The sequence below is a fragment of the Hordeum vulgare genome, chromosome 7H, assembly GCF_904849725.1.
Source record: "Hordeum vulgare subsp. vulgare chromosome 7H, MorexV3_pseudomolecules_assembly, whole genome shotgun sequence".
NCBI classification, from domain to species: Eukaryota; Viridiplantae; Streptophyta; class Magnoliopsida; order Poales; family Poaceae; genus Hordeum; species Hordeum vulgare.
In genome coordinates, this window is record NC_058524.1 from 429103470 (window position 1) to 429124680 (window position 21211).

Sequence of the window (21211 nt, forward strand, 5' to 3'; positions counted from 1 at the left end):
TTTGTCCATATGCACTTCTTGAAGTCCAGCTCTTGTGTTCAAGGAGTTTATATGATGACCAAGGTGGTATTCAAGGTATTATCCAAAAATGGTCATATAGACACAAGATTGATCAAGACCATCAGACAAAGAGTAAATCAAGATGATGAACAAACAAAGTGTACAAGATGTACCGAGAGGGATCAAGTGATCCCTTGGTATGGTAAGCATTGTCCATTACGTGTTTTGTACTAACCCATTGTCTTCGTGAGAGTTCTATGTGGCGTTAGGTGTGTTTCCACGGGCTTGCGTCAAGAGGAAGATCTCATACAACCCATGGAGTATGACGTCAAGTGGTGATCATCATCAAGATAGCGGTGCGCAAGTTCAAGTGGATCATCATGAAGATATCATGCTTGAAGCTTGTCGTCCATTGTGGTGGCAATGGACTTGTGAAGATATGCTCAAGAGCGGTTCGCCCATAGTGTGTATGGGGGAGCAATCAACTAGACTTCATCAAGCCAACGCAATCAAGAAATGTGGTCCATCTTGAGGAAGCCAAGATCATCGTCATCTAGCTCAAGAGGACTAGGTGCAAGGTATAGGTTTGCCCTTGATAGGTTTTCTGTTTTAGGATAGATTGTCGTACTGTCAAGGGGGCTCTCAAGTGAGTAGCTTCATCGTATCGTTCGTTGACAGCTCGAACCATTTCATCCTTGCATTATACTTCTTGGTTCTTGGTTGGTGTTTCTCTTTGTTAGTTTTAGAGCTTATGGTCATCTTCATGATAAGCTCGAGTTCATCGAAAACGGAGTCCATATGAATCTTCTATGATGTTTTCGATGTTGGGAGTTTTTGCCGGTCTTATTCGAGGAAGGGTTATCACCATTTCCTTATGGGCCTTTTCTCACTTGCTTATTATTAATATCTCTATCAATATTGTGTTAGCCCGTGTTGTTAGCTTTCTAACAAACTTGGTTTCGTTGAATTCGGAGTGTGTATGCGAAAGTTAAGGCAGTTTCTGTGGCGAGCGATAGTGCCGCTTGTGCCGAGCGGTAGTACTGCTCCATTGGACTTTATTTGTGCATCCTTTTTGCCTTAGCATGGTTGGTGAACCTAACGACCGGTAGTACCGCTCCCACGAGCGGTAGTACCGCTCCGTCGGACTTTATTTGCGCATTCTTTTTGCCTTAGCATGGCTGGTGAACCTACCGAGCGGTAGTACCGCTCCCATGAGCGGTAGTACCGCTCTGTGCGGGCTTTGAAGCATAACGGTTGGATTTTTCCCCACCTATAAAAGGGGGACTTATTCCCCATAAAACCTTATCCGTTAAGCTCGAGTTTGCCCCCCATTGTTGACCTTCTTCGAGCTTGCTAACTCTCAATCCCTCCAATGATTCTTGCTAGTTCTTGAGGGAAAAGAGAGAGGAGATCTAGATCCACATTTCCACCAATCACTTTCTCCTCTAAGTGAGGGGAACCCCTTGGGTCTAGATCTTGGTGTTCTTCGTGTTCTTCTTTGTTATTCCTCTCATTTTCCTCCCTAGCATTAGTTGCTTTGGTGGGATTTGGGAGAGAAGGACTTGGGCACTCCGTGTGCCCTTGCCATTGCACTTGGTGCATCGGTTTGAGTTCTCCACGGTGATACATGGAAGTGAGAGCTGGGAAGCTTATTACCCTTGGGTACTTTGTACCCCTACAAGCTTGGTGGTGCCTCGGAGCTCAATTATTGTGGTGTGAAGCTCCGGGCAAGCGTCGGGGTCTCCAATTAAGTTGTGGAGATTGCCCCGAGCATTTGTGGTCACCTCGAAGCCATATGCCATTGTGGTGAAGCTTCTGGTGTTGTTGGGAGCCTCCAATTAAGTTGTGGAGATTTCCCTAACCTTGTTTGTACGGGTTCGGTGACCGCCATCAAGGGTCCCTTAGTGGAATCACGGCATCTTGCATTGTGCGAGGGTGTGAGGAGATTACGGTGGCCTTAGTGTCATCTTGGGGAGCATTGTGCCTGCACACCGCTCCAAACGAAGATTAGCATCCGCAAGGGTGTGAACTTCGGGATACTTCGTTGTCTCCGCGTGCCTCGGTTATGTCTTACCCGAACCCTTTACTTATGCACTTTACTTTGTGATAGCCATATTATTTCTTGCCATATATTTTGCTATCACTTAGTTTTTTAATCTTGCTTAGCATAAGTTGTTGGTGCACATAGGTGAGCCTAGTTGTTTTAGGTTTTGTGCTCGACTAATTAACCATTAGTTTTATTCCGCATTTGTTCAAGCCTAAACTGTAATTATTTTAAAGCGGCTACTCACCCCCCCCCTCTAGGCGACATCCACGTCCATTCAATTGGTATCATAGCCAAGTCTCTCTTTATTAGGTTTAACCACCTAGAGAGTAAGGATGTCGACTAGGGGATTAGGATTCTCTGACACTCTTAGTTTTGATGGCACAAATTTTGATGGTTGGGTAATTCCATGCTTAATCTATTTAGGGTCATGGACCCAAATTTAGAGAGAATTGTAGATATGGGTTTTCTCCTCCAAAGGATTCTCAAAATATATCTTTAGAGGATGAGAAAAACTCTTATCTCAATTCTCAAGCTTCTAATGTGCTTTTTGATGCTTTGAGCAATGTAGTTATATTTCAATTCATGTCGTTTCGAGATGCTCATGAGTTGTGGACAAAGCTTCAAGATAAATAGGGTGTGTCCAAGATTTGTAGGGATGTTTATTCTCCCTCCACCTCCGGTAGTGTGCTCTTCTCAACTTCATCTACTTCACCTACATGTGGATTGCCACAAGGTAATGATATGGTGAGTAGTGATGATCATTGCATTGACGATAGTGGGTTTATTGTTGATGATCCTTCATCACTACATTATTGCAGTGCTTCATCTTTGGGCGTTAACACTTTGAGCACTGTAAATGTTTTACATGCTTGTGTTGATAGTCCTTGCATATCATGTAAAAACTGCTTGACTAAATCTCATGATGATATGCTTTCCATATCTTGTTGCCATGATAAAAATGTATCTATTTCCTCGAGTTGTTGTGCTAACAATGTAGAGGAAATCCATCACTCCATGGAACAAGATATGGCCTTGAATGATACTTCAAGGGATCCTACATCATCATCTATTATTTTTCACTTTTGCCTTATGGCTAAGTCTTCAAAGGTATCTCCTACTTTGAATACCAATATATCTAATGATGATCATGTTGATGATAATGAGGATGAGGATAATGATGAATAGAGTGATGATATCGCATCCTTAAAATCATGTCTATTTCCACTAAGGGAAAGAAATACATTCTGGAGTTGGAAGCTCATCTCGAGGAGCATGAGGCCACCATTGAGACAATGGAAGGTCATGAGCGTGATTACACTAATGAGACAGCGGAGCTATCTCAAGCTCTTGGAAATAAACAAACCACCAAGGAATCTCTTGAGGAGACCTTTTCTCTAGAATTATCTGGATCAAAGGAATCCCATGATATAGCTCTCGAGGTGGCTAATGATTTTAGAACTAAAAATGAGAAGCTTGAAGTTGCACATGCTAAACTCCTTGAGGACTATGAGCACCTCAAAAATGGCTCAAGCGCTATTACACTAGTAGAGAATGGCCCATTTGTCCCGGTTCCAGAGGCCCATTAGCCCCGGTTCTTGAATCGGGACTAAATGATCGGGACTAAAGCCCATAACCTTTAGTCCCGGTTCACTTACAAACCGGGACCGAAGGGTCTCCACGTGGCCTCTGCGGGTAGCCCGGTCAGGAGGTTCTTTAGTCCCGGTTGGTCACAACAACCGGGACAACATGGCATCCACACGTCAGCATCTGGCCGGAGTTGGGGTTTTTTTGAATGGGGGGTGGGTTTGGGGGGGGGGGGGGTTTGGAGCGTTAATTTAGTGGTTTAATATTGTGTTAGCTAGCTAATGGAGAGAAGTGTCCTCTCTTTCTCCATGCTTTGTCGAACAACAAGTTTTCGTATATCTATCCGACGCTATTACATATATACAATATAACATCTTTTACAATTAATCCAAAACATCATCTAATTAAGATCCAATGACAAATCCACATGGCATTCTCCATCTTTAGGTATGACGTGGTCAACAAAGAATCCTGCCAATTCCTCTTCAATTGCTCGTATGCGATCATATGGTAGGAGTTGATCCCGCATCTCGCAGATCTAATTTAAGAAGGGGGTAAATACATGCATATAAATGAATAAAACTCAACACAATTGTGAATATTATTTACGTACTTGAAATTGTTTCTCACAGAGACCCGCTCAGAGGTCGAGTGGCGAATGAACTCGCGTACGTAGTATGCACATAAAACAGTGCCTTCTTTCTGGTACATACACTTTACGAGAATAGAGTTCAATTAAAGTGATAATCAATCATGCTAATGATATATTGATGAATCAATTAGAGATGCGCGGAACTAGCTAGTACTACTTACTTTGGGGTGCGTAAATCGCAACTCTTTGTTTAGAACGGGAACCATATTGGCGAAATTCGTCCAAACCCTGCCATGCAAAGAAAATGATTACTTGATATCAGGAAATTGACAAAGTTGCATGTCGATATGGTCTCGGTATATTGACTGAACTTAGTTCTTGAGCATTGTAGTAATGTCCTCATAATCCTCTTCGGCTTTATGTCTCGAGTCTAAGACATTTACTAGTGCCCTGCCAACGTCAATGGATACTAGAATAAAGTGGTCTCTGCGCACGCATATATAACTCATCAATTACATTACTTAATTAACCTCGAGTAAGCGAAACCGAGTTTACAGAGAAGATAGCAACACTCACTTGAAGTTGTAAGGAAAGATTACTTCCACCTTTTTTGATGTATAAGGAACGAGTTTAGCAAGTTCTCCTCGGTCTCTTTGATTGAGTTTCGTAGCGTCAATTCATTTACGGCATCTGGGCTAATGAACCCAACGTCGACGATTCCTGCTTTTTCTAATTCGACGATCTTCAATCTGCATAAGATATATAGTGAGGATAATATATATAGTGAGGATAATTATATATACATGCAATGAACGAGCTAAGCTAGAGACTTAACTATAGAAGTAATACTTACACACAGTAGGAAGCCATGAGTTGTTTGTTGAGGGCCAGTTGATTGTATAACTGAAATAACTCCTCAAATTGAATAGTAATCTTGGGAGGTCCAATGAATTCGTGCTCTGGTTTCACTGCCACATACATAGCATTTTTCCCAGACTGCGTGCAGGTTTTCATGTACCACTCATGAAATCTGTGCATCATCATTGTTAGAGCAGGATGACCAGGTTTGACGAGAGGCTTCCCGTGCACGTATTTATATTGTTCTTTTGTTACATCATCCCCCAAGTAATCATCAGGATTGGTACTGGGCACCATCTCCGGATGATTAGCAACGATGATATCGAGCTCGGGAATTGTTTTCCCACTTCTTCGTTCTGCTAACCTTGCATCACTAGAAGTAGTTCCCGACCACACCACTTGTGCATATGTATTTTTAAGAATGCGGTCATAGTTGGAATCCTGCAGAGGCGATGGTGGACGCTGAACTTGATTGACAGTGTGCTCCACTCTCACCGGATCAAGGTTCTCCTTCGTAGGTGGAGTTTCCTTTGCAAAATGGGCCCTCAATTCGGCACGACATATCTCCTCGTTTTCCTCCTTGGTCCTCTCATATGGTAACTTTTCCACAGGCTTGAGAGTTGGACCGAATTTCCCGCCTGTGCTTGCACTGCTAGCCGCTGGAGAGAAGGAGGCGTATCTCTTCCGCTTGAGAGATGGAGGCGGACTGCTCTGACGCGTCGGATGAGCCAGAGCGGTGGCGTTTGTCTTCCAACGTTGCCGACGAGGGGAAGGAGGACGCGGACTGCTCTGACGCGCCGGAGTAGGCGAAGGAGGAGGCGGACTGCTCTGACGCGCCGGAGTAGGCGAAGGAGGAGGCGAAGTGCCATCACGCGTCGGAGGAGCTAGAGAAGGAGGCGGAGTGCCTTGATCACTCGCCGGAGGAGGAGGAGGAGGAGGAGGAGGAGGGGGAAGAGGCGGAGTGCCCTGACTCGTCAAAGGAGGAGGAGGAGGCGGAGGCGTCCAGTTTGGAAGCTTGATGAACTCCTTCTACCATAGACATGTACTCCCCTTCACCTGTAGGGTGGTCAAGCCCGAGCTGCTCAAAATCCTCCATTAGTTGATCCACCATCACAACAGCATAGCCATGTGGAATCGGAAGGCAGTGAAAAGTTCCGTTGGGTTGAGGAGGTTCAACAGAGCCGACAGCCGCCTTGAAAGTGAGGTTCTGACATTTCATCATAAGCTCGCAACGTTGAGCCTCCGTGATAGTATCCACGGGGTAGCTAGGAGCCATGAAGTCATGCTGAACGGGCTCCGTGGAAGCCACGCTGCTTCTCCGCTGAGATGGTGGGGTACCTTCTAGGGTAGCTTCGTGCTGCTGAGATGGTTGGCCGGCAGCTCGCTGGCTCTCAAGTTCCTCTAGCTTTCGCAGTCTTGCCTTGATCTGCTGCATGTCGCTCAGCTCTGCTTTCCTATTTCTCTCCCGGATTCTGTAACCGCTTGCATTAGGAAACCCAAACTTCCATGGAATGGAGCCTGATGCTCGTCGTGTTCATCTAGGGTGCTCAACATTCCCTAGGGCCTCAGTCAGCTCGTCATTCTCTCTGTCTGGAATGAACGTCCCTTCCTGCATTGCGGCCATAAACTTCTGAAGCTTGATCATGGGTATTGCAAGTTGCTCGTCCGTCCAACGACACTTCCCTGTTTCATGGTCCAAAGTTCGCCCAACCCCGAAGAACCAAGTCCTGAACGCTCTGCCCAGTTCAATGTTTGTTGTTGGACCCCTTTAGCAATCAGGTCATTCTCAGCTTTGTCCCAGAATGGCCAGGCTTTGAGGTAGCCACCTGACCCCGTGTGATGGTGATACTTCTTCTTTGCGGCAATGTTCTTGTTTGTCTCTGACATTTTTTTACTCTTCTCTGATGACTTATAGGCCAAAAATGCGGGCCAGTGGTCTCTTATCTTCTCAAATCAGCCGACGAATTCTGGAGTCTTCCCTTTGTCGACAAACATTGATTTCAAATCATTCTTCCACTTCCCGAATAGATGTGCCATCTTCTTAAGAGCACACGCCTTGACAAGTGGCTCTATAACTGGCTTATTCGGATCTTCCTCTAGCGGTAGGGTGAAATTTGCCTTCAGCGCGGTCCAAAGATCATCTTTCTGCCTATCGGTGACATAATCACCTTCAGGGACGTCGTCTCCCTTAGGCTTTTTCCATTGCTTGACGTTGATCGGCATGTTGTCCCTAACAATAGCTCCGCACTGAGCAGAAAATGCGTCCTTGGTCAGCTTGGGTTCAATCGGAAGGCCATCGGCCGCGATTGCTGTGATTGTGAACTTTTCATCAATGCACAACCTTCTCTTCGGGCCTCGTCTCTTTACCAAAGTTTGGCTTGATCCGCAGGGCTGTAAAAGAAGAAAGAATGAAGTGTTAATATATGTACATACCGTCGGGCTTAATTAATATATATACCTTGCCGAATTTTGCAACATCTCCCTCCTCTGTTCGGTCACCGGAGCCGTCATCATGGTCTCCTTCTTCCTACGGCCTTCGGTCACCGGAGCCATCATGATCATGTCCTTCCTCCTCCATTGTTCGATCATCCGAGTCGTCATCCTCTCCTTCCAGACCATCGGTGTCGTTGAGATACGACAAACAATCACCGACCATTATCTCCCCCAACAACTGTTCTCTTTGATCCATATAGTTTCTGCAAATAATCACCGAGCATTATCTCCCCGAACAACTTTTTTATATTTCATTTTCAAATGTTGAATAGTTCATAGATATACGTTATCTATACCTACTAATAAAATAAATAGTATCACATGGCTCTCTTAAGCTGATCTTTTCAATTTAACTCGAAGGGATAAGTATAATGAAATTTTATATATTAAGATTTTGTGAAATATCAGGTACCTCAAATATTTCAAAGCTAGCAACATACAGATATAAAACAACACCGTTCAATCTAACGAGCTACATTAAGATAGATAATTTGTATCTTTCTTGTATTATCTGTTTAGTGCTACATGACTAGAATAGATAACTTTTTCTCTTTCACCTGCAAAAATGTCGTTTAAAAATGTCGTTTGATATGTATTTTTTCTAGACTTTGGCATGTGCCTCCCTAGCGCCGGATGACACTGTTTGGATGCTACACCATTGGGAACTTTGGTCGAACCGACGAATCCTGCTTTATACTTTAATCTCGAATACATCTCTAGTATAATCTATATATGAACAAAATTAGTATGAATAGCAATATGCAGGGGCGGCGGCGGCGACAAGCAGAGCACGCACAAAGGAGGAGCTCACCAGGCCCGACGGGCTCGCGGCGGCGACGATGACGGGCTCGCGGCGATGGTGACGGGCTTGGGGGTGGCAACGACGACGTGCTCGGGGCGTCGACGGCGGCGAGGAGAACTGGATCGGGGGCGGCGGCGGCGACGACGTGCTCAGGGCGACGGCGACGGGCTCGGTGACGGTGGCGACGATGAGGAGGACTGGATCAGAGGCGGCGACGACGAGGACTGGCTCGGGGGCGGCGGCGACCAATGGGAGAGTTTTGGGGGAAATTTCGACAACTCCCGCCTATATGCGAAAACCTTCTATCCGGGTTGGTGGCCCGAACCGGCACCAATACCACCCTTTCGTCCTGGGTGACACGATAAACCGAGACTAAAGGTCAATTTTCAGTTGCCAAATTGCGGGGAAGAAGATACCTTTACTCCCGGTTTCTGGAACTAACCGGGACGAAAGGGTGCCATTTGTCTCGGTTTGTTCCACCAACCGACACTAAAGTATTTTTCTGGTCCCGGTTTGTGCCACAAACCGACACGAAAGGCATGTGCCTGGCACAGCCGCGGTGCGGTTAGATGTTTAGACCCACCTTGCTAGCCGAGCGAGAAGTTTGGTGGTTTATAAGCGCTTGTGCACACACAGTCTCGAGCTCCTCTCATATGCAGGCTTCCGGGACTAAACTGTCACTAGCTGTTGGGCCTTCTGCGAGCCTGAATCCTAGCCCAATTGTCTAGTTGGGTTTCTAGTCGTATTCACGTTGCGGTGGCCCCTTAGTTGACATTTTTTTAAAGAATATAGTTTTTTGTTCCTACTTACTGTTTTTCACTCATTCTTTCTTTTTTTGGAATTATTTGAACTCTAGACTTTTTGTGTGTTCAAAATGCACCATTCAAAGTCACATCATCAATTTTCAACTATTTCTCACTTCATTTGGTATTTTTCATGCATTTATTGATTATTTTTTTGAGCTAAATGACCCAGAAATGGAAAAGCACTACAAATGAACTCTGAAATGTTGAAAGTTGGCATGGTATCATCGTTTCACCCACATAGCATGTGCTAAAAAGTTGAGAGGGTTGCGGCAAAAACTGGACGCACTTTGTGTATAAATCGGACAATCTCTTTCGAAGTATGAGGGTTTCATCAGAAAACTCATCTGTTACAAAAAGGGATTTCATTTTTTGGAATTATCTGAACTCCACACCTTTTGTGAGTTCAAAATGCACCATTCAAAGCCACATCATCAATTTTCAACTATTTCTCACTTCATTTGGTATTTTTCATGCATTTATTGAAAAAAAAATTGAGCTAAAGGACCCAAAAATTGAAAAGCACTATAAATGAACTCTCAAAATGTTGAAAGTTGGCACGGTATCATCATTTCACCCACATAGCATGTGCTAAGAAGTTGAGAGGGTTGCGGCAAAAACTGGATGCACTTCGTGTACAAATCGGACAATCTCTTTTGAAGTATGAGGGTTTCATACGGAAACTCATTTGTTACCAAAGGGATTTCATTTTTTGGAATTATTTGAACTCCACACCTTTTGTGTGTTCAAAATGCACCATTCAAAGCCACATCATCAATTTTCAATTATTTCTCACTTCATTTGGTATTTTTCATGCATTTATTGATTTTGTTTTTGAGCTAAATGACCCAGAAATTGAAAAGAACTACAAATGAACTCTGAATAGGTTGAAAGTTGGCATGGTATCATCATTTCACCCACATAGCATGTGCTAAAAAGTTGAGAGGGTTGCAGCAAAAACTGGACGCACTCCGTGTACAAATTGAACAATGTCTTTTGAAGTATGAGGATTTCATACAAAAACTCATCTGTTACAAAAGGGATGAGTTTTTTGTAATTATTTGAACTCCAGACCTTTTGTGTGTTCAAAATGCTCCATTCAAAGCCACATCATCAATTTTCAACTATTTCTGAGTTCATTTGGTATTTTTCATGCATTTATTGATTTTTTTTTTTGAGCTAAATGACCCAGAAATTGAAAAGCACTACAAATGAACTTTGAAAATGTTGAAAGTTGGCATGGTATCATCATTTCACCCACATAGCATGTGCTAAAAACTTGACGGGTTGCGACAAAAACTGGACGCACTTCATGTACAAATCGAACAATCTCTTTCGAAGTATCATGGTTTCATACGAAAACTCATCTCTTACAAAAGGCATTTCATTTTTTGGAATTATTTGAACTCCACGCCTTTTGTGTGTTCAAAATGCACCATTCAAAGCCACATCATCAATTTTCAACTATTTGTGACTTCATTTGGTATTTTTCATGCATTTATTGACTTTTTTGAGCTAAATGACCCAGAAATTGAAAAGAACTACAAATGAACTCTGGATAGGTTGAAAGTTGGCATGGTATCATCATTTCACCCACATAGCATGTGCTAGAAAGTTGAGAGGGTTGCGGCAAAAACTGGACGCACTTCGTGTACAATTCGGATAATCTCTTTCGAAGTATCAAGGTTTCATAACAAAACTCATCTGTTACAACATTTTTTGGAATTATTTGAACTCCAGACCTTTTGTGTGTTCAAAATGCACCATTCGAAGCCACATCATCAATTTTCAACTATTTTTGACATCATTTGGTATTTTTCATGCATTTATTGATATTTATTCTGAGCTAAATGACCCAGAAATTGAAAAGCACTACAAATGAACTCTAAAAATGTTGAAAGTTGGCATGGTATCATCATTTCACGTGCATAGCATGTGCTAAAAAGTTGAGAGGGTTGCAGCAAAAACTGAACGCACTTCGTGTACAAATCGGACAATCTCTTTTGAAGATCAGGGTTTCATACGGAAACTCATCTGTTACAAAAGGGATTTCATTTTTCGGAATTATTTGAACTCCGGACCTATTGTGTGTTCAAAATGCACTATTCAAAGCCACATCATCAATTTTCAACTATTTCTGACTTCATTTGGTATTTTTCATGCATTTATTGATATGTTTTTGAGCTAAATGACCCAGAAATTGAAAAGAACTACAAATGAACTCTGAATAGGTTGAAAGTTGGCATGGTATCATCATTTCACCCACATGGCATGTGCTAACAAGTTGAGAGGGTTGCGGCAAAAATTGGACGCACTTCGTGTACAAATCAAACAATCTCTTCTGAAGTACGTGGGTTTCATACGAAAACTCATCTCTTACAAAAAGGATTTCATTTTTTGGAATTATTTGAACTCCAGACCTTTTATGTGTTCAAAATGCACCATTCAAAGACACATCATCAATTTTCAACTATTTCTGACTTCATTTGGTATTTTTATGCATTTATTGATTTTTTTAGCTAAATGACCGACAAATTGAAAAGCACTACAAATGAACTCTGAAAATGTTGAAAGTTGGCATGGTATCACCATTTCACCCACGTAGCCTGTGCTAAAAAGTTGAAGGGTTGCGGCAAAAACTGGACGCACTTCGTGTACAAATCGGACAATCTCTTTCGAAGTATCACGGTTTCATACGAAAACTCATCTGTTACAAAAGGGATTTCATTTTTTGGAATTATTTGATCTCCACACCTTTTGTGTGTTTAAAATGCACCATTCAAAGCCACACCATCAATTTTCAACTATTTCTGACTTCATTTGGTATTTTTCATGCATTTATTGACTTTTTTTAGCTAAATGACCGAGAAATTGAAAAGAACTACAAATGAACTCTCAATAGATTGAAAATTGGCATTGTATCATCATTTCAGTCACATAGCATGTGCTAAAAAGTTGAGAGGGTTGCAGCAAAAACTGGACGCACTTGATGTACAAATCGAACAATCTCTTTCGAAGTATCAGGGTTTCATACGAAAACTCATCTGTTACAAAAGGGATTTCATTTTTTGGAATTATTTGAACTCCAAACCTTTTGTGTGTTCAAAATGCACCATTCAAAGCCACATCATCAATTTTCAACTATTTCTGACTCCATTTGATATTTTTCATGCATTTATTGATTTTTTTGAGCTAAATGACCCAGAAATTGAAAAGCACTATAAATAAACTCTGAATAGGTGGAAAGTTGGCATGGTATCATCATTTCACCCACATAGTATGTGCTAAAAAGTTGAGAGGGTTGCAACGAAAACTGGACGCACCTCGTGTACAAATCGGACAATCTCTTTCGAAGTATCAGGGTTTCATACGAAAACTCATCTGTTACAAAAGGGATTTCATTCTTTGGAATTATTTGAACTCCAGACCTTTTGTGTGTTCAAAATGCACCATTCAAGGCCACATCATCAATTTTCAACTATTTCTGACTTCATTTGGTATTTTTCATGCATTTACTAATTTTTTTGAGCTAAATGACCGAGAAATTGAAAAGCACTACAAATAAACTATGAATAGGTTTAAAGTTGGCATGGTATCATCATTTCATCCACATAGCATTTTGGGTTTGCGCCAAGTAAGACTTTTGGGATGGTCTACGGTGTTTGCAATTTAATTTTGATGAAAAAACAGAAACTTTCGACCTCAGTCCAGGAATTTTTTAAATTCACTCGAACGTGCTTCTATTCTCAATTTGTTACACAAGATTCATATACAATTTACCCAGATTGTCTTAAGGTTTCATAAATTTTGGAGTTACATAAGTATTCGAATTATACAGATTACTTCCGACTACTCTGTTTTTGATAGATTATGTTTTCTTTGTGTTGTTTGTTTGCTTATATTGATGTATTTATGGGTTGTATCGGGGGGTATGAACCATGCAGAAGTTTGAATACAGTAAATATTACACAAATATGAATAAATAATTAGTTCAGAACAATACCTAAAGTGGTGATGAATAAAGAAAGGGCTAAATAACCATTCAAATTTGGAAACTCTATATAATGGCACAAACAGAAACGAGATATATATATAAATTGGTCCAAGCAGTACATAATAATACATGCAAGCAGTACATAATAATAGCTAGCATACATATATATACAAGTGTTCGCCGTTCTGAACACTACTCGTCTGAATCTGAATCTGAATCTGAATCTGAATGTACCAAAGCTGGTTCTGCGAGGTGACGCTGGCCATATCTCATGATACTAATCTTGCGGTACAACTCGTATGCAACGTATGCATCTTTTGTTGCATACTCAATGTTGATAGGATCAAGTGGGGTCTTCCCCCACTTCTTGTGCTGAGACTTCGGGAAAGCCTTCTTCATATCATGGTATTCCTCGTCGATCAAGGCGACTGCCATATCAGCCATCGAAGTCCTCGGATATTCAATATGGAATAGGCCTTGGAGATCAATGTGGCACTTGTTGGAAATATGCCCTAGAGGCAATAATAAAATGGTTATTATCATATTTCCTTGTTCATGATAATCGTCTATTGTTCATGCTATAATTGTATTAACAGGAAACAGTAATACATGTGTGGATAAATATATCACAATGTGTCCCTAGCAAGCCTCTAGTTGGCTAGCTCGTTGATCAATAGATGATCATGCTTTGTCGATCATGGACATTGGATGTCATTGATAACGGGATCACATCATTAGGAAAATGATGTGATGGACAAGACCCAATCCTAAGCATAGCACTAGATCGTGTTGTTCGTACGCTAATGCTTTTCTAATGTGAAGTATCTTTTCCTTCGACCATGAGATTGTGCAACTCCTGGATACCGTATGAGTGCTTTGGGTGTATCAAACGTCACAACGTAACTAGGTGACTATAAAGGTGCACTACGGGTATCTCCGAAAGTACCTGTTGGGTTGGTACGAATCGATATCGGGATTTGTCACTCCGTGTGACGGAGAGGTATCTCTGGGCCCACTCGGTAGAACATCATCATAATGAGCTCAATGTGACTAAGGAGTTAGTCATGGGATGATGTCCTACGAAACGTGTAAAGAGACTTGCCAGCAACATGATTAAACAAGGTATAGGGATACCGATGATCGAATCTCGGGCAAGTATCATACCGATAGACAAAGGGAATTGCATACGGGATTGATTGCATCCTTGACATCATGGTTCATCCGATGAGATCATCGTGGAACATGCAGGAGCGACCAAGGGTATCCAGACCCCGCTGATGGTTATTGGCCGGAGAGGTGTCTCGGTCATGTCTGCATGCCTCCCGAACCCGTAGGGTCTACACACTTAAGGTTCGATGATGCTAGGGTTATAGGGAATTGTTGTACGAGGTTACCGAAGGTTGTCCGGAGTCTCGGATGAGATCCCGGATGTCACGAGGAGCTCCGGAATAGTCCGGAGCTAAAGAATGATATATAGGAAGTGAGGATTTGGTCGACGGAATTGTTTCCGGCGACACCGGTAATGTACCGGGACCACCGAAAGGGTTTTGGGGGTCCACCGGGAGGGGCCACCAGCCCCAAAGGCTGGCATGGGCCAAAAGGTGGAAGGGAACCAGCCCAAAGTGGGCTGGTGCGCCTTCCACCTAGGCCCAAGGCGCCACAAGAGAGGGAAGGGGAAACCCTAGTGCAGATGGGCCTAAGGCCCATCTGGGGTGCGCCACCCCCCTCTCCCTTGCCCTGGTCGCCACCACCAGCCCTAGATGGGGCTGCCGCACCCTTTGGGGGTGGGAACCCTAAAGGGGGCGCCCCTCCCTCTCCCCCTATATATAGTGGAGTTTTTGGCTGATTTGAGACACACAAAATCTCCCTCTCGGCGCAGCCCTGCTTCTCCTCTTTCTCCTCTCCCATGGTGCTTGGCGAAGCCCTGCCGGGAGACCTCGTAGCTCCACCGCCACCACGCCGTCGCCCGAGCTCCCCCTCAACCTTTCCTTCCTCCTTGCTGGATCAAGGCCCAGGAGACGTCACCGGGCTGTACGTGTGTTGAACGCGGAGGTGTCGTGATTCGGCACATAGATCGGAACCGACCGCGATCTGAATCGCTGCGAGTACGACTCCATCGACCGCGGTCATAGTAACGGTTCCTCTTAGCAATCTTCAATGGTATGAAGATTCTCTACAACCTCTCTTGTTGCTGGTCTCTCCATAGACGGATCCTTGTATGGCGTAGGAAAATTTCGAATTTAGTATGTTCCCCAACAGTGGCATCTGATCCAAGGTTCTATGCGTAGATTCTATGCACGAGTAGAACACAAAAGTTGTGGGTGCTGATTTTGTCAATTGCTTGCCGTTACTAGTCTTATCTTGATTCGGCGGCATCGTGGGATGAAGCGGCCCGGACCGACTTTACACGTACTCTTACGTGAGAATGGTTCCACCGACAGACATGCACCAGTTGCATAAGGTGGCTAGCGGGTGCCTGTCTCTACCACTTTAGTCGGATCGGATTCGATGAACAGGGTCCTTATGAAGGGTAAATAGCATTGGCATATCAACGTTGTGGCTGTCACGTAGGTAAGAAACGTTCTTGCTAGAAACCCAAATCAGCCACGTAAAACTTGCAACAACAATTAGAGGACGTCCAACTTGTTTTTGTAGGGTATGCTACATGATGTGATATGGACAAAAGGATGTGATGTTGCATATGTGATGTATGAGATTGATCATGTTCTTGTAATAGGATTCACGACTTGCATGTCCATGAGTATGACAACCGGCAGGAGCCATAGGAGTTGTCTTAATTTATTGTATGAGATGAAACGCCATGTTGATTACTTTACTTTGTTGCTAAACGTTAGCTATAGTAGTAGAAGTAATAGTTTGGCGTGACAACTTCATGGAGACACAATAATGGAGATCATGATGATGGATATCATGGTGGCATGCCGGTGACGATGATGATCATGGTGCCCCGAAGATGGTGATCAAAGGAGCAAGATGATAATGGCCATACCATGTCACTATATGATTGCATGTGATGTTTATCATGTTTTACATCTTATTGCTTAGAACGACGGTAGCAAAGATAAGATGATCCCTCATGAAAATTTCGAGAAAGTATTCCCCTAAGTGTGCACCGTTGCGAAGGATCATTGTCTCAAAGCACCACGTGATTATCGGGTGTGATAGATTCTAACGTTCGGATACAACGGGTGTAAGCCAGTTTACACACGCAGAACACTAAGGTTGACTCGACGAGCCTAGCATGTACAGACATGGCCTCGAATACGGGAGACCGAAAGGTCAAACATGAGTCGTATGGTCGATACGATCAGCATGGAGATGCTCACCATTGATGACTAGTCCGTCTCACGTGATGATCGGACATGGGCTAGTCAATGTGGATCGTGTAACACTTGGATGACTAGAGGGATATCAATCTAAGTGGGAGTTCATCAGATGAACTTAATTATCATGAATATAGTCAAATAGGTCTTTGCAAATTATGATGTAACTTACGCTATAGCTCTACGGTATTTGATACATTCCTAGAGAAAATATGGTTGAAAGATAGAAGTAGCAATTATGCGGACTCGGTCCGTTAACTAAGGATTGTCCTCATTGCTAAATAGAAGGCTTATGTCCTTAACGCACCGCTCAGTGTGTTGAACCCCAAGCGTGATATATGGATGTTGCGAACATCCGACATACACGTTTTTGATAACTACATGATAGTTCAGTGCATATTGCTTGAACGACTTAGAATTAAGGCATTAAAGACGTTTCGAACGTCGCAGGACATACATGATGATCCAAGAGATGAAATTGGGATTTCATGCTCGTGCCCTTGTTGAGAGGTATGAGACCTCCAACAAGATTCTTTGTCTGCAAAAGTAAAGGAGAAGAGCTCAATCATTGAGCATGTGCTCAGATTGCCTAAGTACTACAATCGCTTGAATCGAGTGGGAGTTGACCTTCCAGATGAGACAGTGATAGTTCTCCAAAGTCATTGACACCAAGCTACTAGAGCTTCGTGATGAACTATAACATATCAAGGATGGATATGATGATCCTTGAGCTATTCACGATGTTTGACACCGCGGAAGTAGAAATCGAAAAGGAGCATCAATTGTTGATGGTTTGTGAAACCGCTAGTTTCAAGAAGGGAAAGGGCATGAAGGGATACTTCATTAAACGCAAACCAGTTGCTGCTCTAGTGGAGAGACCCAAGGTTGAACCCAAACCCGAGACTAAGTGCTTCTGTAATGAGGGGAACAGTCACTGAAGAGGAACTACCCTAGACACTTGGTAGATGAGAAGGTTGGCAAAGTCGACAAAAGTATATTGGATATACATGATATTGATGTGTACTTTACTATTACTCCTAGTAGCACCAGGGTATTAGATACAGGTTCAGTTGCTAAGTATTAGTAACTCGAAATAAAAGCTATGGAATAAACAGAGACTAGCTAAAAGCAAGGTGACGATGTGTGTTGGAAGTGTTACCAAGGTTGATATGATCACACATCGCACGCTCCCTCTACCATCGAGATTAGGGTTAAACCTAAATAATTGTAATTTGGTGTTTGCGTTGAGCATAGACATGATTGGATTATGTTAATGGCAAAAATGATCATTCATCTAAAGAGAATAATGGCTATTCTATTTACTTGAATGATACCTTAAATGGTCTTGCACCTAGAATGAATGGTTTATTGAATCTCAATCGTAGTGATACACATGTTCATAATATTGTTGCCAAAAGATACAAAGTAGTAATGATAGTACCACTTACTTGTGGCACTGCTGCTTGAGTCATGTTGGTATAAAATGCAGCTCCATGCTGATGGATCTTTGTACTCACTCATTTTTGAAACGTTTGAGACATGCAAACCATGCTTGTTGGTATAAACGCATGAAGAAACTCCATGCGGATGGATCGTTTGACTCACTTGATTTTTGAATCACTTGAGACATGCAAATCATACCACATGTGCAAGATGACTGAAGACCTCTTTTTCCAGTGAGATGGAACAAGAATGTAACTTGTTGGAAGTAATACATTTTGATGTGTGCAGTCCAATGAGTACTGAGGCACACAGTGGATATCATTATGTTCATACTTCACAAATGATTTGAGTAGATACTAGTGTATTTACTTAATGAAACACAAGTCTGAATTATTGAAAAAGGTTCAAGTAATTTCAGAGTGAAGTTGAAGATCATCGTGACAAGAGGATAATATGTCTACGATGTGATCATGGATATAATCATATATATCTGAGTTACGAGTTTGGTAAACATTTAAGACAAGGTGAAAATTGTTTCACGTGAAAAATGTTTCACAACTCATGCCACCTGGAACACCATAGTCTGATGGTGTGTCCGTATGTCATAATCGTTCACTATTAGACATAGTGCATACTATGATATTTCTTATCAAATTACCACTATCGTTTATGGGTTAGGCATTAGAGACAACCGCATTCACTTTAAATAGGGCACAACTCAATTTCGTTGAGATGACACTGTATGAACTATGGTTTAGAGAAACCTTAGCTGTCATTTCTTAAGAGTTTGGGGCTGCGATGCTTATGTGAAAGAGTTTTAGCCGGATAAGCTCGAACCCAAAGCGGATAAATGCATCTTCATAGGACACCCAAAACAGTTGGGTATACCTCCTATCTCAGATCCGGAAGCAAAAGTGTTTGCTTCTAGAAACGGGTCCTTTCTCGAGGAAAGGTTTCTCTCGAAAGAGTTGAGTGGGATTATGGTGGATACTTGATGAGGTTATTGAACCATCACTTCAACCAGTGTGTGGCAGGGCACAGGAAGTTGTTCCTATGGCGCCTACACCAATTGAAGTGGAAGCTTATGATGGTGATGATGAAGTTTCGGATCAAGTCACTGCCAAAACCCTCGTAGGCGGACAAGGATGCGTACTACTACTGAGTGGTATGGTAAACTTGTCTTAGAGGTCATGTTGTTGTACAAGAATGAACCTACGAGATATGGAGAAGCGATGGTGGGCCCGAATTCCAACAAATGGCTGGAGGCCATGAAAACCGAGAGAGGATCCATGTATGAAAAAAAAAGTATAGACTTTGGAGGAACCACTTGATGGTCATAAGACTATTAACTGTGAATGGATCTTTAAAAGGAATACAAACGATGATGGTGAAAAGTCAACATTAAGAAAGCTCGACTTGTCGCAAAGGTGTTTTCGACAAAGTTCAAAGACTTGACTACGATGAGATTTTCTCACTCGTAGCGATGCTGAAAGTCTGTTGAAATTATGTTAGCAGTTGCTACATCATTTATGAAATATTGCAGATAGGATGTCAAAATATTGTTTCCTCGACGGTTTCCTTGAGGAAAGGTTGTATGTGATACAACCAGAAGATTTTGTCGATCCTAAAAGGTGCTAACAAGTATGCAAAGCTCCAGCGATCCTTCTATGGACTGGAGCAAGCATCTCGGAGTTGGAATATACACTTTGATGAGATTATCAAAGTTTTTGGTTCTATACAAAGTTTGTAAGAAACTTGTATTTCCAAAAGGTGAGTGGGAGCACTATAGAATTTCTAATGAATATATGTGGTTGACATACTGTTGATCGGAAATAATATAGAATTTTTGCAAAGCATAAAGGGTTGTTTGAAAGGAGTTTTTTTTTCAAAGGAAAACCTAGATGTAGCTACTTGAGAGTTGAGCATAAAGATCTATAAAGATAGATCAAAGTGCTTAATGGAACTTTCAACGAAATGCATGCCTTGACAAGTTTTTGAAGGAGTTAAAAATAGATCAGCAAAGAAGGAGTTCTTGGCTTTGTTGCAAGGTGTAAATTTGAGTACGACTCAAAGCCTGACCACGGCAGAAGAAAGAGAAAGGACAAATGTCGTCCCCTATGCATCAGCCGTAGGCTCTACAAGTATGCTATGGTGTGTACAACACCTAAAGCGTGCCTTGCCATGAGTCAGTCGTGGGGTACAAGAGTGATCCAGGAATGGATCACTGGACAGCGGTCGAAGTTATCCTTAGTAACTAATGGACTAAAGAATTTTTATCAATTATGGAGGTGATTACAGAGTTCGTCGTAAAGGAGTTACGTCGATGCAAGCTTTGTCACTAATCCGGAGGACTATGACTAGTAAACCGGATTCGTATAGTGGAGCAATCATTTGGAATGGTTCCAGATCGGGCGTAGTAGTATCTATAGGATGACGTAGAGATTCGTAAAGCACACACGGATCTGAAAGCTTTAGACCCGTTGACTATAAACCTCTCTCACAAGCAAGACATGATCGAACCCCAGAACTGTATGGGTGTTGAATTCATTGCAATCACATAGTGATGTGAACTAGATTATTGACTCTAGTGCAAGTGGGAGACTGTTGGAAATATGCCCTAGAGGCAATAATAAAATGATTATTATCATATTTCCTTGTTCATGATAATCGTCTATTGTTCATGCTATAATTGTATTAACAGGAAACAATAATACTTGTGTGCATAAATAGATCACAATGTGTCCCTAGCAAGCCTCTAGTTGGCTAGCTCGTTGATCAATAGATGATCATGCTTTGTCGATCATGGACATTGGATGTCATTGATAATGGGATCACATCATTAGGAGAATGATGTGATGGACAAGACCCAATCCTAAGCATAGCACTAGATCGTGTTGTTCGTATGCTAAAGCTTTTCTAATGTCAAGTATATTTTCCTTCGACCGTGAGATTGTGCAACTCCCAGATACCGTAGGAGTGCTTTGGGTGTATCAAATGTCACAACGTAACTGGGTGACTATAAAGGTGCACTAGGGGTATCTCCGAAAGTATCTGTTGGGTTGGTACGAATCGAGATCGAGATTTGTCACTCCGTGTGACGGAGAGGTATCTCTGGGGCCCCTCGGTAGAACATCATCATAATGAGCTCAATGTGACTAAGGAGTTAGTCACGGGATGATGTGCTACGGAAGGAGTAAAGAGACTTGCCAGTAACATGATTGAACAAGGTATAGGGATACCGACGATCGAAT